The following is a 12,648-nucleotide window of genomic DNA, read 5'->3' as shown; positions in this document are numbered from 1 at the left end:
TGGCACTTCAGACCATGCATGTAAGGATATGTCGATGTCTTTGTCTGAGCTGAAAGTGCACAGGGACTTTCACAAAGAATAGGTCTTGCTTTGAGATGGTACAGTAAACCTGGTGAGCCATGGGGATTGGGGGATGTTTAGTTTCTTTCATTAGGAATATTTAGTTACATCCTCTGACCCCCATGGCTTACCTGTTTATTGCACCATCGCAAAGCAGTGGTTACTATTGGGTGGTTTCAGGGTGGGAGGGAGGAGGATCCATGTTGCTATTACCTAAATTAGGAGGCTAAACTCCACGTACAGACAGTGGAAAAAAGGAGGTGCCCCAGAGGATGTTTCCAAACAAGAGCATCTCTCTGTAATAGGAAGTTTAGGCTTTGAATTTAGATGACACATATTACAAGGGTGAATGGTGTGAGCACCCCATTTCCTACCTCAGTGCACCTGTGACTGTTTTGTTTTGGTTTTTACCATGTCTCTCTTGGTGTTTTTTCTCCCTTTCTTACCATGGTAATATTCAAAATCATTAAGCTAGGTGAGCAAACATTGGAGATAAAGAATTAATTGAGCAGGCAGAAGACTTGGTGTTCAGTGGGAAGCAGGGAGGGGGACAGCAGAGGCAGCACAAGTTGAAGGGAAGATAAAAGAACAGTAGAGAGGTAAGAATTGAGCAAAACTAGACATCAGTGACAGGCTGAGCATCAGTGAGTACCCCCCAGGTGCCCCTGAGGTCCCATTGGGGTACCACTGGTGGAATCCACTGTGATAAGCACATACTTGGTATTCTTCCCTCTTATTCTCTAATGACAGGAGAATCAATTCTGGTCTGCGAGAAAGCTGATGGAGGTCAGCACCTTGCAGACACTTTTTGGGATCAAGGACATATCTTAGTAATGTCATCAATACCTTGTGTAGTGCAAATGCTTCACGTATGGGTTGGGGCAATCCCAAGCACAAATACAGGCTGGGCAATGAGTGGATTGAGAGCAGCACTGTGGAAAAGGACTTGAGGGTATTGGTTGACAAGAAGCTCAACGTGACCTGGCAATGTGCACTTGCAGCCCAGAAAGCCAACCGTATCCTGGTCTGCAGCAAAAGAAGCGTGGCCAGCAGGTCCAGGGAGGTGGTTCTCCCCCTCCACTCTCGTGAGACCCCACCTGGAGTACTGTGTTCAGCTCTGGGGCCCTCAAGATAAGAAGGACGTGGACCTGTTGGAGCGAGTCCAGAGGAGGGCCACAAAGATGATCAGAGGGCTGGAGCACCTCTCCTATGCAGACAGGCTGAGAGAGTTGGGGTTTTTCAGCCTGGAGAAGAGAAGGCTCTGGTGAGACCGTATAGCAGCCTTCCAGTCCCTAAAGGGGGCTTACGAGAAAGCCAGAGAGGGACTTTTTACAAGGGCATGTAGTGATGGGACAAGGGGTAATGGCTTTAAACTGAAAGAGGGTAGATTTAGATGAGCTGTAAGGAAGAAGTTCTTTACTGTGAGGGTGGTGAGGCACTGGAACAGGTTGCCTGGGGAATTTGTGTATGTCCCATCGCTGGAAGTGTTCAAGGCCAGGTTGGATGGGGCTTTGAGTAATGTGGTCTAGGGGAAGGGTATCCCTGTCCATGGCAGGGGGGTTGAAACTAGATGATCTTTAAGGTCTTTTCCAACCCAAACCATTCTGTGATTCCTATACATGCAAGCGATATCCTGGAACGAGCTGGAAGATGGATTGTCCTTAGTGTGGGTACACACTGCAGCTGGGTGGAATTTTGCACACACCTAAGATTCCATCCCCTGCCTGGTAATGTCTCCCATGGATGCAGGTTGACTTTCCAGAAGTCCTAAACAACTACCTTTCTTAAAAACAGGCTTCTCAAGAGCTATTTATTGCTGCTTTTTTAAACACCAAATTTATCTCGTATGTCCTGCAGTGAGGATAATAGCGTGGTCTTAGAACCAAGAACAGTGTCACCTTTTACACTTGAAGCCTTTCAGCACGTATGTACATTGCACATTGGTATAAATCCTTCATTTGTAATAAGACATAGTAAAAGGTCCAGGAAAACTGGGACCTACAAACATGACTAGAGAAATGGAGTTGTCCAAATATAGTTTTATTGTAAAATACACGTGAATTTAGTAACAACTCATGAGGTATGGATATATACCACATTAAAAAATTAAGTTTAAAAAGACTGTGGCTACAATTTTTAGGTTTGCGGTGCTAGAGTTTCATTTAGACTTTTATTTTAGGCAGCGATGCTTGTATAAAAAGAATAATTGGACAATGTCTTAACTTAGCCAGATGGATACTTGTGGAAAATGTTGACTTTTCTTTGCCTCAAGGTTATTTCCTCCTGCTCATGTTGACAGCTGAAGTTAACCACTTCAACAGCCAGATTTCCTTGGCAGAAAATCTGGACGTCCTGTGCTACATACAGGGTTGCTCTGGAGCAGATCAGGGAGCTTTGCTGTGGGGAAGTGATAAAGCAGCAGCATATTGAGTGGGACACGAGTTGCTTATGCAGGAGGCACCAAGGCACAAGCCATTTGGGACATCAGGTCTATGGAGGAGATCCAGACTTTGAAGTCAATTCTGAAATGTCTGAATACAGGGCTATCAAGACAGATGTGTAGGAACCCCCAAACTGAAGATGCCTGGTGCCTACCAGAAGGCCTTTATATATATATATAACTTGGTAGGTTCCTTAAATTTTATAGGTACATTGCCTGATTTTAAGTGTGCTGTGGTCTCAGATCTCTCTTCCCTACTGCAGAACATAAATACTGCAGCTGTTCACTCACAGACTGGCTCCATCCCTCATCAAAGGTGTCTTCATCAACTCTAGAGGTCCTTTAAAGGAGTTGAACTTGGTTAGGAGATGTTTGTGAAGCACTGGCCATCAGCTTTTGGGGATATAAGACACCCCATTGTTGGGATCACTGGTAGGCGGAGGTCTGGGTAGAGGTCTTGCCACTTATGCATCAAAAAAGCTATATGCTGTTTGTCAGCAAAAGTCAGACAGCTGGGGACTGAGTCTATGTATTCAGCATGTGAGTGCTATTCCCTTCAGTTTGGTTTGAAAAAGGTCTGTTTTCAGCAGAGCTGTGAAGTATAAGTATTTATGCATTGGAGGAGCACATTCATCCATTATCCCAACATATAAACGTGTTCCCAGTGCTATGGTTTCCACTGAGATGTCATCCAGCATTTAATCCCCTTGGATCCTGTCTCAGCTGATCAAAACCACGAAGTTGCTAAGTGTAGCTATCAATCATGGACATGACTCCATCCAGCTGGATTGTCATAAGTGTTAAGTGATACATTCACTTGAGTGGTCATCAACAGGAACAGGATTCAGGTTATCAACAGGAACAAAGCTGTTTCTTTTTTCTGTTAAGTATTTTATTGTTTCCAAAGGCAACAGGCAAAAGAAGTAGAACATAACTATCTTCAATGTATAAAAGAAAGAACTGTTAAAACCAAGAGCATCATGTTTATTACCTGTTTGACATGCAGGCATTATTTCTGTGAGAACAAGAGGACACGGGCTGCAGTCCCTCTAAGGATCTTGCAGAGAGACAGCACTGCTGAAGCAACAAAATGGGACATGGCAACTTTACCAGTTACCTGACTTGCAGAGCACGTGAGCCAGCATTTCCCAGCAAGCTGGTCCTGAACACAGGGCACAAATGCTATGGAACGGGATTGGTGTCAAAGGCTTTAGGTGCAGCCTTATCCAAGGTCATGGCTGAGATCAGGGCAACAGGCAGCTTGCAAGTCACCCTTCACTCAGAAGGGAATGTTTGGAGTTTGTAGAGGTGTATTTTGAAGGGAAATGCAGTCAGTGAAGGTAAGAGGGGAGAAGTAGGTTCAGCACAAGGTTAGATGAGGAAGGGGCAAATCCAGTCCTCTGCAGGCTGGGGAGAGGGTACAGGGAGACATCCTTTTGGGGAGTTCATTTCTTCTCAGGAGACATGATACGGAGATCAGCAACGTGTGGACAATGTGGCAGATTGTTTCCTTGCTGGGGCCATCTCCAGCCTGGTCCTATACAGGCCAGACTAGAGACGCTGATTCCCCTGGTGTGCCAGACTCGCTTCTGCTCACCAAAGCTGTTGGTGGACCTGGACCAGCTGCCTCCGTTCCTTGTCTGTTGTCATCATAAATGGCCCTCCTCTTGTGCAGAGGTATTGGGAAGAAGCAGAAGTTTCAATGTGAATTCTTCACTCTTAAAATAAGCTTCACTCTCTACCTAGATAAACTCCTCTTTGACAAAGCACAAGTGACCTGATCTGTGCCACGTTTCCCCCAGCGGAGTCCCTTACTACCGTGGGCAGGAGTATTGTTTAGAATGGCCGCTGTGACCCTGACTGCTGAGATTGCTGCCCAGATTATTGGGCAGCAATGCGATTACAATTACACAACTCCACATTTCAACATGCATATTAAAGTTGTGACTTCTACTTGCACTCTTCCTTCTGTGGTGAAAAAAGCCCAGCTTTTGACCCGCTGGCTGGATTCTGTCCCCGAATTCTCTGTTTTCACTCCCACATGGATCGCGGTAGTTTGTAGCTCTGAATCCCTTGCCTTGCAAGTTTGCTGGATATGCAGCAGGGTTCCTCTTCAGTCATTGGCACCAGGTCCATGAGTCATTGCAGGCATGGTGCCAAGTGGTATCTGCATCAGTCCTCCTCTGGGCCAGTTTCTCTAGGCTGCCATATCCCCAGGGGAGACTGGCCTAATCCTTATCATTAATTACCCAACTAAGTTTATGCTTGACACAGATCTATGGCCCTAGATAGATGAAAAGTATGTAACAGGTTTTTTTGAGGGGTGTTTTCTAAGATGTAGTTCTGGCAAAAGAAAAGTCCCTAGGAAAGCAGAGAGCCTCAAGTGAGCCTGATTTATTTCCCCTTGGCTCTTCTGTTGTCTTTTCTTAGTTTATAAATCAAACAGGTTTTCTGCTACCTTCATCCCTGTGGGGTAAACCCAACTCATAAATAAAGTAGAAAAATAATCAAGCTACCCTCATTCCACATCATTCATGAGCACTGAAAGAGTTCTTTGCAGATTAGACTGCTTTTTCCCTGGATGCTTATTGATAATGCTTCTCTGGCACATTGAAGCAAGAGTTTTCAGTTTCTTACAGGCTGCCGAGAAGAAAATTTTCCATTTCATTTTAGAAAACCCAGCCGCCTTTTGGTTTTCAAACTGAGAGAAAAGGGCTCTGGAGCTCCGTTTACTGAATAATATGCACAAATAATAGCAATCTGCATGTCTATAATGTTTTTATCTGACTACTTCAAAGCACTCAACAGAAAGAGGTGTGATTTGCAGGAGGGTTGAGGATAAGCCACTAAGATGCCAAATACTTACAGGTTGGAGCAGAGCAGTTCTTTAAGGCGTGGAAATGAGAGAGTCCTCTATATAATTTTAAAAGAATGGGAGCTGTAACTAAGCAAATACAGAATTTCATCTGCTCAATGTGCATGTGTATGCACACAGTGACGTATAAACATATAGCTTTGTTTAGCTTTCACATTTTTGGCAATGCATTTTTGGACTTAATGGTTTTGATCTAAAGATTATTGAACCCCAAATTTGTCTTTTTCTCCTGGTTTCAGGATTCCTAATGACATTGGCTGCTGCTGCTTTTCTGTACATTTAATCTGTTAGTGTGACAAAATTACTGTGGTGAGCTATACACGGTTTGAGGAGCATGTAAGAGCCACTGCACGTGCAGCCCAGACAGCATTTTAATTTGCTGCATCACAGATGACTCGGGTTGCAATAAATTTACTGTGAGTAGACTAATTGCAAAATAACCCTAATTGAGCAGTTATCAGCGAACAACATCCTGTGGAACAAAACTGCTTACAATTAATAGCATTTAAGCCATACGCTGGTATTCTGCAGAATGCTAAGATGTAATTACACCATGTACAGAGATTGTGTTCTGTTCTGGAAACCGTGTTTCCAGCACTTCTTTCATTATAAGGGCCATTTCAAGATTCAGTACTTGCATTTTAGGCGAAATGAGTTTATGAAATAAGTGGTGTGTCTGTCCTCTCCCCTTACATGTGTAAAGCAGAATGAAGTCTAATAAAATCAGTGAAGCTGTGGCACTGTAAGGAGAAAAATGAGATCTCGGGAAGAATCTATGTTGCGCTTGTGCAAGTTTGGATAGTTAAAATTAGGATTTAAGTAACAAAAAGATACTTTACTGTTTTGGCTGAAGATTGACCCTACCTCATTGTATGGATGAGGACTGGACTATATTATTTATGTGATGAAAATGCATGTAAATGCTGGGATCCAAAGTGCACATAAGCCCCTGTCACCAGACTGGATGTGCAGGCAGGCATCCCACTGTAGGGCTGCCTGCATTGCTGTTGGATGACCAGTGCACTCGGGTCATTTGAAGGGAGTGATGAGGCAGCCTTGATATAAGAGTTGCCAAAACGCTTCTCCCTGCTCACAGCTGAGTTGTTCCCTGGGCAGAGGGCCCAAAGAATGAATTATCTTCAGAAACTGGATCTGGCCAGCGGGTCAGAAACTGGACAAGTTTCTTTGCAGAAGGAAGATCTGCGTACATCTTGTAAGGGAGCTGGAATTGCTAGAAATGTCCTTGTGGCATCCCAAAACAGGGTGACATTGTTTTGCCACCTCCCTGCATCTCTGAGGACAGCTGCAGTGTAGAGGACAGGGGTCTGTTGTTTCTCAGGGATGGGTGAGCTTGTGGCGTTGCAGAGCTGAGGGATTCTTCTCCCAATAATAAGGCCATTATGAACACAGGCTGACTCTGTCAGCATTGTCTTGCATAGCTTCAGCTTTGGTTTTAGAAGAAATTCAGTGAGGGGAAAACTGTGTTGGGTGTCTGTGCCAATTAATCCTTTCATTTAAATACAGACAATTCCTGTCTAGATTATCTGCAATTTTAGAAGTGGGAGAATGAAATCAGGCTGATGTTCCTCTGTTTTTTCCATGTGAAGCTACTGTCTGGTCATGTTTTTCCACATTAGGCCTGTCTAGTCACCTGTGGATCTGGCGGCTGCAGAGTTGGTCCCTGACAGGCCAGGGCAGCAGACTTGCAGAAAAGTGTCTTACATGTGACATCTTAAGGAAGTGCTGAGAGCAATGCATGACACAAGGAATGGAGGGCAGAAGGGCTGGAAAATTTATGGTCAGCAGCCCTAGTTCTCACCAAGCCTCTGTTTTGGAAAATGATATCATTTTATGGAGCATTAAAGGGGGAGCGTGGGCAAGCATGGGAGAGGATAATGGCTAAGAATGTCCTCGCTCCAAACCTCCTGGGAAGAGAGCACGAGGGTAGCAGAAGCTCAGTGAATATTTTGATAAAGATTACTGTGTATATACAGAGATGAAAGAAAAGTACTTAAGCGATCGCTAATGCTTCCCAGTGATCCTGTGAAACGTGGACAGAGTGTTGGTGGGGAGAGTCAAATAGAACTATGGCTAGAGAAAATTATTGGTACAATGGTATGAGCTGAAGGGTGAACAAGGGGAAAAAAAGAAAAAAACCCAAACCCAAAACAAAACCACCAAACCCAGCCTTTCCCTGTAGTAGGAAAATTTGAGCCATACTGGCAGTTGTCAGGTTTTTTTTCATATAAAATAGGTGTTGGACCTCTGGAGTGCCCTCATTACAGTGATTTTAGTAGACAGACCTTTAAGAGGAAACGTGGCATCTAATTCTCTTATTTTTATTCAATGCTGAGCAAGCAGCTGTGCGATGTGAAGGCACAGTAGTACTGAACTGAGCTTGAGTTAAGGTTGCACAAGCAGCTTCAGTGTTATATTCTTTCCTAATTTGACTTTGCAACCATAACAAAACTGTGTTAGTGTCATTATATACTAATTGTAAACAGGCAACACAACTTTCAGATTTGCTTTTTGGTTTAGGCCTAAAATGTCACCCAGGACAGAAGGAAATTGCTGGGGCTGACGCGCTAGAAATTCAGCTCTGCCTTTCTAACCATTGCACTTCTCTTAAGTACCATTACTCAGCAAAGTAATAGTCTGTTTTCACAGGAATCTACAGCTGATGAACTATTGTTTTGAGAATGGGGAAGTGTCATGTCCCAGAAATCCCACGCTAGCTGCGGCTCAAGGCTGCCACAGTTTGGTTTGAAGTCAGTGGCACGGACTGTATTACTTTTAAAATAATTGGGGGGAAAAGTCTTGACATTTAATTTCCTCCTCCTGAGCTGGGGCAAAGAATTTTCCTCTTTTGTGGCTTCTTGAAACAGATGCCTTAACTATTTATAGAGTTTGTTACAGGATTAAGTATATAGTTAAAGGGAATGCACCCTTTTTCAGGCAGGTTTTTGAAAGGGTACGTTTATTTGATGTATTTCAGGAGTTGCTGGGCTTTGAGACCAGTGGCTGTTTTGTAATGTCTTTCCCTGGAAATGAGGAAAAGTTGTTTAAGGGATCTACTCTGAATTAAAATGCCAACAGTCTAGGCATGAAGCCAATCTTAGGGGACATTAATGCCATTTTAAGACTCCAAACCATAATTCAGTTGTTCCTGTTGCAAATATTTCTTATGCAGAAGGTTGTTTTAAAACATCAGTCTTTTTTTTCCCTGGGTATTCATGACTTCTATAGAAAAAGTGAATGACAAGAATCTGTAGCTGAGTAACCTTGGAAGAGATTTTGAAATTGCTCAATGTATACTTAGTCTTCCAAATAAATGCTTGTCTTTGATAGTTTGAGAGCATGTTGGAAGTGAATAGCCCTGATTCCTCCCTCGTGCTATTTTAATATCCATGATATGTCACTGATTTATCATCTAGTTGTGGCAAAGAAGTTATTCCTGATTGGCACCTTTGTAAGGAATAACAGAGTACTCCAGCTCCCAGTATCTACTGCTGTCACCATCAGGCTTAGTTGAATGCACATTAAGCTCTGAAGTATTCTATTTACAGTTTTACTATAAAATAAGATACTGGTTTTAAATTCCTGGCCCTACTGAAAGATCCATGGCAAAAGTCCATCATTTTCCTTCTCTAGTTTCCTCATCAGCCTCCAGGGAGGCCAAAGAATTTTTCAGTCCTTTCTCCTAGAGCTTGCTGAAGCTGAATCATCACTATCATCTCTTGTGTTTGGTGCTTACTCATGTGTTGTCTTCCAGTGGATGTCACTGTAAGAATGGTGGGAGATTTAAGCCAAAAACCAGAATTATACTGCAGGAAAATAATTATCTATTAACTCAAACTTTGCGGTTTATTGAAAATAATTTGAACAGTGATTGTATGTGCTTTCATTCAAATTGTGAAATTCCTAGCATTTGTTCTGCAGGACTGAATCGCTTGTTGCCTTTTAAAACAGAATTTCTTCATATTGCTGTTCTTGTGATAAAACAGTCTTCTACAGGCAGCGCTGCCAGGAGAGCATTGGCTGTACTCCAGTGGCTGCATTCCCCTGCCACACCACCTCCTCTTAGGCTGCTACAACTTTCCTGGGCGTTAGAAGTTTTGAAGGCAGGCCCTTCTACGTCCTAACAATGTGCTTTGTCTAGACTGAGGAGAGTGGGTGCATTTAGGTTGTCAGTGGGTGGTACATACTAAGCTCGTCGGTAAGCATATAAAGGCTTGGTTCAGACTTCATTTCAAGTTTCCTATTCATCATTACTGCATATACACACTGGCTGTGTTTTGGAGGGACCACATTGTTCTGCATAGGCAGTGAAATTCAGTGAAAACTTCAACTTCACAAATTTTTATTAACAGCAGTATAGATACTGCCTTTGAGTTATGCCAGGAGTTTAGAGAAAAACCTGTGTCCTCATGAATCAAAAGCTTTTATTTAGACACCGTTCTCTCTTTACCTTGCATTATTCCCTGAGGAATCACTACCATGGCAAATGAAGATTCTTGTAGGAGGACACCCTTCTGACCTTTGACATGCTGATGGTTTGGGGGCCAGCTTTGTGAGTTAGAACATGTAATCTTTATGATACTATAAAGATATCACGTCATCTTTGTGTAGATCAGCTTGAAGAAGCTCATCTACAGAGCTCATCTCCCAGTTTCTTGCTAATTCCTCCAGCTTGCATTTGCTTACCTTAATGACCAGTTGTTCTTGAGGTGTAGTAGTCTGCAACAGTTGTAGGTCTTGTCAGGGAGCACCACAAAAAAAAGCTGTCTGTTGAAAGGATGTTTTTCTACAAATCTTGTTGGAAACCTCACTACTGAACTGAAGTTCAAGGCAGCCCTCCAAGTAACTACAATATAGTTGTTTGTATCATTCTCTTTGTTGCAAACTGGTTGCTTCTCTTTTGTGGAGACTTTCTTGCCCAAACTAATGGTGAAGTGTTTTTTTGAAGTCTTGATTCATTTGCATAACTCATTAAAAGTTGTAAGAGAAACACTTTGCTAGTGAGAATGCACCTTTGTTTGTGACCAGCTGTAAATAGCAGCTTAAACAGTCTTACTGCTTACTCACCTGTGTTTTTAATTGGAAATGAAGGTTTCCATCCAGCTGATGGATATTACTGTGCAGCTGAGTATTTTAAACTGTGCTGCTTCTAGACTGAAAGCTTCTGTGTGTGCAGTGTGTTACTGTGCTGCATAATATTGTTGAGCTTGACAGTAGCATGACTAAACAGAACCATATATTTTCGTGTTCTCCACCTATTTGTGGGCTGTGATTCATTCTGGGCAATTAACTGAATAGTAGGGAGGAAAAGGGAATTTTAAAAGAGGAATTTACTGCAATATATGTTTTACCCATTTGTACTTTCTCTTTTGCATGGGACCTAGGTGTAGGTGCTCTGAAAGAATTTCACTAATATATCTGTAAGTCTCTGAACAGGTTTGAGGATCTACCCCAAAGTCATTCTCTCTGTCTGAGAAAGTCATGGTTTTTGGTCGCTTATTCAAAAGCATTGTAAGGAATATACTCACTTACAGAAGGGAAAGCTGGACAGGAGAACCCAGCCTGGCTCAGTTCCCCACCTTGCCAGAGTAAGCAAATAGCTGATGAGAGGTGTGTCTGAGATTAACTGTGAATGAGACTTCTACATAACACACACCGAATTTGCCAAGCCACAGCAGAGGGAGGCTATGTGGAGCTGGTGTGGTTTTGTAAATAATTCTACCATTTTCTGCCAGGAGGTGAACACAAACCCAAGCTTCCCATGAAGTATTAAAAGCAAAGTGGGCTAGAGGTTTAACTGATGTATATTGCACTGACTTTGATGACCTCACTTAAATGACATCTTATTTCAGTGACTTTATTTAGTAACCTTTATCAGTGTACCTTAAAATGTCTCTATGCACTTCTATCTCCATAATTTTAAGATCACAGTGGAAAAACAAGACAATTTCGTTCCTACAGCAACAAGCAAAGATCAAGAAAAGAAAAGAGATATTCAGGGCTGGGGGTTCTTGTCTTACCAGTCAATGGATGTGTATGGTCCAAAGTAAAGCACATCCATCCAGTATTTTGGGAACAAGAACAGTTTTATGGCAGTTCTAATTCTGAAAATGTTCTACCAACAGATTCCTGAAAAGCAAATGGGAAAATCACTTCTGTCAGGCTCCAGAGGAATACTACAAGGAGGCTTCAGACATCTCTGGTATTCTTCACCTAGTCAGCAAAAAGGAAATCTATTCAAAATGGTCTACTTCTGGATCTTCTTAATGAGAAATCCCATTAGATTCAGCTCCATCGTTTACAATGAAAAGGCTTCAGATAACACACAAGTTCACACGTTTTCATTTCTCTCAATCATTTATGGCCATTTGTAGGCATAATTTGCCAAACATGCAGACAGGATTATCTCTGTGTTTTTCTTGATGTTTGCTTTCTATTGCTGCAGACTGCAAAAATTTAGGAAAGAAATGAGTGATATTAGGGAGCCCCAGTGCAAGCTTGAAATGGCTCAGAGAGTTCTGCTGGAATCCATCCAAGCAGAAGTCTCATTCAGAAGAAGGAGGGGGGGAAAAAAGGTTCTCTTGTCCCTATGATGAAAGAATTTTTTTTTTCAAAGTCTGTTTATTGTATTATCACCTGGGGATGTGATTACTTAGAGAAGTCATTAGAGAGCCCCCAACTAAACAGTGACAGCAAGAATATGCTCCATTATGCCATATCATAAGCCAACCATATAAGCGCTAACTAGAAAGTAAGGCCTAGACTAGTAGTGTAGAAACTTGGGTTTCATTTTGTGATGTGTCACAGGCTTGTTGGGACACCTCAGACAACTCATGCCATGTACAGACCAGGGATAACAGATACTTAACTCCGTTGCAAATATATGCAGAGGAAGAATGGTGTGTGGTGGTATTGTTGTTAGTTTGATATTTAAGTGGATTTTAAATCCTGTTTATCAAAAGACTTGGAAATAATTTTGTTATGAAATAATAACTTTTTCTGAGTCCCCTAAAGGAGTTTGCTGAACAAAAATATCTTTAAGGAGGAAAATGGTAACTGAGTTTCTCTGAAGTCACTTAATTTAAGTGCTAAAATCTATCATTCTATCCCTGAAAAACCCTGGTGTTTTGCTGAGGGGATGAGGGCAGGCAAGAGAGCAGTCCAGCTGTAGGTCCAGTCTGACTTACTGTACCTTCAACAGATTTATTAACACATCACTGGTGGTGGTTCTCCAGCTTTGCACCATAGTGATGCA

At 42.3% G+C, this 12,648-nt stretch overlaps 1 protein-coding gene across 2 annotated transcripts in view; it reads left to right on the top strand.

Annotated features, from left to right (window-relative positions):
- The window catches only part of XYLT1 (xylosyltransferase 1), a 205,014-nt gene that overhangs the window by 105,269 nt on the left and 87,097 nt on the right, over positions 1-12,648 (top strand). The gene's annotated exons all lie outside the window — the stretch shown is intronic.

The sequence above is a fragment of the Harpia harpyja genome, chromosome 21, assembly GCF_026419915.1.
Source record: "Harpia harpyja isolate bHarHar1 chromosome 21, bHarHar1 primary haplotype, whole genome shotgun sequence".
Classification (NCBI taxonomy): Eukaryota; Metazoa; Chordata; class Aves; order Accipitriformes; family Accipitridae; genus Harpia; species Harpia harpyja.
The sequence above is the reverse complement of the archived record's forward strand: the minus strand, read 5'-3'. Positions and strand labels throughout refer to the sequence as shown.